The following is a 6,179-nucleotide window of genomic DNA, read 5'->3' on the forward strand; positions in this document are numbered from 1 at the left end:
CAACGGTCGGCAGGGGACAGAATGCAGCCACGGGCCCCACAGCAGTAGACAAAAAAGGACCTGAAATTCTCTCTCCATCGCCACATCGCGCGTGCACGTTCCTCCCTTCAGCTGGCACGCGCGTCTCCTTCATTTTCGCCTCCCAGCGCGTTAACTCCTCATTTGGGCTGGGTCAGCCGAGCTTGTGGTCCCAGACCACTGTAGATTAGTCCTGGTCTTGGAAAAGTCTTAAATTTGAGACTTCATATGAGCCCAAGTCCCATTTTTATAGGACCAGCCCCCTCTAAAAACCTTGGTTGGAGATGAAAAGTCTCATAATTGTTCAAATTCTGATTTTGAACCCCAAGGTTGGAGTTGCCCTTAGGACTTTGATATGTCGGCAAAGTGAGTTTGTGATGTGAACTGAATTAATTTGTATACTGATGCATTTGATTGCAGGATATTCATGGAAATGATGTAAAGCTGAGTGAGAACAGCGGCAAGGTTCTTCTGATTGTGAATGTTACTTCAAAATGGTAATTAACTTGCTCTATTGTGTGGATGAGCTTCTTAGATATTTTCGTCTTTCTTCCATGTAGATCATTACCAGTTTCTTGTTTGTTTAAATTCAATGCTGACAAATTAGAGTTAAATGGATACAAGTGTTGAAATCTATGACACAAATCTTGCGTCTCAAACACTTTTGTGGATCTGATGTCCTGGGTGTTTGGTGAGTCTACCCCATAGTTTCTAATGAACAAACCTCCTTTCTGGTTTCTGGACACAAATATGGAGAGTATTTAAGAGGGTCTTAAATATTCATAATTTTTCTGTACTTTTGACCTATAGTTTTGCAATACAAGGAAGAGACTTGGTACTTGCAAAAGTCTGATCTTAGCGATGATATGTATGCTTACTAAGATTTTTGTAGTTTTAAAGTACTTCATGGATGTGTATTAAAAATGTCTTTGGAAACGCCTGGCATTTCTTTCTGTAGCTTGTTTTCTTTTGGTATAAATGATAGTGTTTAACTTGTTTACAAAATTTAGGTAGTGAGAATGTTAAAAAAAGACCTATAGAGGAACTGAGTTCCTTCTAAAGATTGTGGTACATGTCTTCTGGTTGTAGTACATGAGTTCCTTCTCATCAAGTCACAATGACCTTCCCCTAGTAGGTAAAAAATTTCATCTGGCATGGCATTTTATATTTATAGAAAAAGTTAAGTTGGAAATGATCTTTACAAAAGTGTAGGAAGTGATGGTATCTCAAAGTCATCACAAAAGAAAAAATAATCAATCTGAGATCATATGTTCGTCCTGCAAGCTTCAAAGGATTCGAGTGGTAACTGTACATGTTTTTTTTATGCGAAGATGATGAACTATACATTGTAGATGTTGCTAATCAATCTAAGTGTTCAACCTGTAATGGAACTCTATACCTATGTTCTTATCATATTGTGCTAGAACTCTATGAGCTCTATTGTTTCTTTGTTCATAATTTTTTTTTAATTGAAATTTTGCAGTGGTTTAACATAATCCAACTACAAGGAATTGAATATTTTGTATGAAAAGTACAAAAACAAAGGCCTGTGACTACTTGCAGAAATCTCATACATTATTTAATTCATGTGTTTCATTCTTATCCGTGAAGCTTTGGTTTTCTTTTTCTGGCAGGTTTTAAGATCATGGCATTTCCTTGCAACCAATTTGCAGGACAAGAAGTTTCCTGGAATGAGGAGATTCAGGAAGTTGCATGTACGAAGTTGAAAGCTGAATTTCCAATCTTTGACAAGGTAATCTTTACAATTGAACAGGAATTAAGCCAGGAAAGAAAAGCTCTCGGCAATGAAATATTAATTTATCATATGTTGCTCATATAGGGTGAGGCTCCCCTTTACAAGGTCTTAAAATTGGAGAAAGGTGGTCTCTTTGGAAATGGCATCAAATGGAACTTTACCAAGTTTTTGGTAAACAAAGAAGGGAAGGTTGTGGAGAGATATGCTCCCGTGACAGCACCTCTCAAAATTGAGGTCAATTGTTTTTTTTATTTTATTTTACCGTTTTGGTTTGAGCCAATATGGTTCTGATGATAATAGCTCACCTATATTTCTTTTGTATGTGCAGAAAGACATCCAGAATCTATTGGAATCTTCTTGAGTATCAAGGTTTGATAGGTTTCCTTAAGAAATGATTACTATTTAGTTGCATTAGTGTAGTTGCATTAGTGTGAACCTTTTACTTTCTCTTGAAACCAATTCCTAGGTACCGACATTTGGATCTTAAATCTTGTGTCCCCATTACTACAAATCATCATTGCCATGACAACATTTCGTTAATAGAATGGTTCAAATTATTTTAAATAGAAATATAATTGCACTGCTAGATAAGGGGTTGATTAGATGAAACTTGCAACTGCTGGACTTGTTTAGTTAAATTCTCTGCAACAGTAGTTGTGCACTTAGCTTTCACTTCAAAGTTCCCTTGTTGTTTCATATAGTATTGTGTGCACGATTAATCTTGGGTAGTCAGGGGCTCTATGGTCCAGTTTTTTGTTTAGACAAAGTACTCATTCGTGTTTTCAGTAATTGAGTATTTGAATGACCACACCTTCAAATAACCCTCTTTGCCGTAACCAGCCCCTATTTTGCATTTTTTTTCTTTATTGATGTACTGAGTAGACACTAAATATATACCAGGTTTGATGTTGAAATATGCATATAGGCTGAGATATTCATGTCAGTTACATCCAATTCAGGACACTGGTTAAGTCACTGGCCATGTCACAGTCATGAACATGTAACTGTCAAAGTCACTGACGAGTTTCTCATTTTCACAATTTTGTACAGGATCTACAGACAGAAGACATGGAGAGGGTTAAAGAAAACATAGGGAAGAAAGTGAAAAAGAAGATTATAAAGAAGAAGCAAAAATTCCAACGAGGAAGAAAAAGGATATGAAGAAGAGTAGCAAGGACATACGAAATTTTAGAAATTTGTTTAGGGCTTAGGATAGTGACTTGGCCAATTGTAAACTCTAGCTTACTAAATCAATTAGTTTTTTTTATATCTTTTTATGGTGTCACTATTATGTTTAGTAATGCAACATTATTTTTATATATCTTTTGTGTCAATTCAAGTTTTAGGCATCTTCTGAATTTACCAAGTCACCGTCATTGTTAATCACATGTCACTAACCAAGTAACTGTCAGTAGCCAAGTCATAAGTTAATAGCCAAGTCATTGTTAATCACATGTCACTAACCAAGTAACTGACCATGTCACTAACCAAGTAACTGTTAGTAGCCAAGTCACTGTTAATCATATGTCACTAACTAAGTAACTGACCATGTCACTAACCAAGTAACTGTCAGTAGCCAAGTCACAAGTTAATAGCCAAGTCACTGTTAATCACATGTCACTAACCAAGTAACTGACTATGTCACTAACCAAGTAACTGACTATGTCACTAACCAAGTAACTGTCAGTAGCCAAGTCACAAGTTAATAGCCAAGTCACTGTTAATCACATGTCACTAACCAAGTAACTGTCAGTAGCCAAGTCACTGTCAGTGACTTGAGGTTAACAATGATTTGGGCAGTGACCTCACTAACTAGGGATTTGGCTTAGCCAATGACTTTATTAGCCAGTGACTTGGTCAGTGATATGTGTATAACAGTGACGTGGTCAACATGCAATGTGACTTGGTTAGTGACTTAGTCAGTGACGTGTATTACAGTGGCATAACCTAGAAGAAAGCTATCATCAATAAATTAAAAGGCATATTGCCTGTAAAGATTAAGAAATCCTCCGTATGGGGACCAAGAATAAGATATCATTGCCTTCAAACGAATGGTTCATAAACCTTAATGAGAATGACTATAGTGCATAGAGCATGTAGCATAGACCATTATAAAACTTACATCATTGTACAAATCTTTCAACAAACCTTCAAGCATAAAAAAAGTGAGATTGCATGGGACGAATATAATCTAGATGCCCGAGAAGAGTAAAAAGACATCTATGCATCTTGTAGTTCCAAACTTTAATCTTGTAATTGTCCCCTGCAAAAACCCAACACATATCAATTAAAACCTGAACTGTACCATCTACAAGTTAATGATCTTCTATAGAAACAAAATACAGAATCCCCTATCCCTAAGGGTAAATCAATTTGTGCAAGAGTAACATGGGTATCAAATAGTCAAGGAAAGGGAGCTTGTTTGCCAACAATACTCATACTAAATCAGTTTAGTTTCATTGGTAAGCTATTTCTAAACTCTAATAACATAAAGTTTTCAAAAACAAATCTTACTGGATTTGAAAGTAGTTAAGCTAAAGGCCCAGCATTACAATAAATGTGAAAATAAAACTTGCTCCATTTCTAGATCAATCATAAGGTGTTAAGAAAAAAAATAAAATCAAAATCAAAATTACTTACATGTAATACAAACATCATATGAAATCTGTGTTGATGCCCAAAAATCCAGCTATCAGGGCCAATTCATTTCTCGAGCCCAATAAGCAAATTATAACGACAATCATCATGCCACGCATGTGGACCCCAGCCACATTCACGCATTTGGGGCTTGCAAGAGCGGGTGTGGTGTGGAAGGTAACGGAAATGCATGAGGCCCATTATTAGTTTTAGGCTTGTTGGTAATTTCGGGCTTGGGGACTGAAATTCAAGCCCAACAGCCTAATTCTGATTATGGGTGAGTGAAGAAGAAAGAACCCAAAAATCCCTAATCACAGCAACACTTCTTTTACCCAACACCAAACCATTTTACTTAATAACCATACATCTCAAATACCATACTACATTCTTTTACACAATTACCAAAACTATACCTTTGAACCGAGACAAAACAATGACCTCTCTTATCCCAGCAGCAAAACCTTGGAATCACAGCAGCAGGAATCCTGGGATCACAACAGCAGAATTCTTGGAATTAGCAATGAGATTTTGAGGACACCAGAATCTTGGAAACACAGCAGCAGGATTCCTGGGAACAGCAGTAGACCTAAGCCACCACTACTCTATAAATCGATGGTGATAGCTGCTGTGAAAAGAAGCGAGGGAGGCACAAGCTAACTACTAAACAACCCAAGCAACTCTCCCACTAGAAGAACAAAAGCCACAACAACCCAGAAACATCAAGCAAGAGATCAAGCCCTATCTCTGAATCCCTAGCCATCAATTCCTCCCAATCAACCTTAACCCAAAAACCCAGAAATCATACCATTGCCGGGATCTCTTCTTCCGAAACTCATGCTTTTCTAGCTCCCACGCCATGCACATCTTGCCAAGCCTTTACTAAAATTGCACACTAATTCACTGCTGTGAACATGGAGAGGAGCTGCTGGGAAGAAATCAACAGCTTTCTTCTTAGGACTTATTATCCTTCGAGGTCTGCTGGGCCTAGTTGTTGCTTACTCAGACGAAGGGGCAAAGTCTTGGATCCTTACCCATGAATTTTAACTGCCGTATAGCTCCGATCAAAATGCCCCCCACATTTTTGGCGACTTCACTGGGGACTAGGCCATTATTCCAGCAGCTAACTTCTTACTCCGGCGGCTAACTTCTTCCTTGCTGCACGTATGCCAAGCTAACCTCTGATCTTGGTACTCAATGTTGGGAGCAAGTTATGAACATCCTGTGCAAGTTGTAATCGGTGTTGCAATTTACAGAGAATTTGAGGAGAGAGAAAGTGGATCTGGGCTTTTCTCTCTCTCCTCCGTCACTTACTTCCGGTCACCACCGCAACTCACCTCCACTACCACCGTGCTCACAGGCCTCCGGCGAGTCCATCTCAGCCTCTGCAATGTCCGACGATATCGGGGTGAGGTCACGCGCCGACGCACAGTACCTAGAAATCCTCTCTGGATACCCATAATTTTCTCTCTCCTCCACAATTGACTTTCACCATCCTTGACGCATTCCATCACCAAAGCTCCGCTCCACCGAGCACCACGATCAGCGATTGTCTTCTTCATAAGCAACACACAGCAAGCGCACCAGAAACAGGTGCTACGGGCCTCCGCTAGCCACCCTCCGATGGCTGTCGACGCCAGCAAGCTTCACTGTCACCGCCAGCAAGCCTACCGCCGAGCGAGCTCCGCTAGCCAAGGCTTCACCGTCGACCACAACCAGCGGCTAAACCTCCGCTATCCATACTCGACAAACCTGGCACCTCTGCTAAACA

General features: G+C 39.3%; 1 pseudogene; it reads left to right on the forward strand.

The window, feature by feature from the left end:
* Positions 1-273: 273 nt before the first annotated feature.
* LOC112198912 lies at positions 274-3,045 on the forward strand (annotated as a pseudogene).
* Positions 3,046-6,179: the final 3,134 nt, after the last annotated feature.

Source organism: Rosa chinensis, chromosome 4, assembly GCF_002994745.2.
Source record: "Rosa chinensis cultivar Old Blush chromosome 4, RchiOBHm-V2, whole genome shotgun sequence".
NCBI lineage: Eukaryota > Viridiplantae > Streptophyta > Magnoliopsida > Rosales > Rosaceae > Rosa > Rosa chinensis.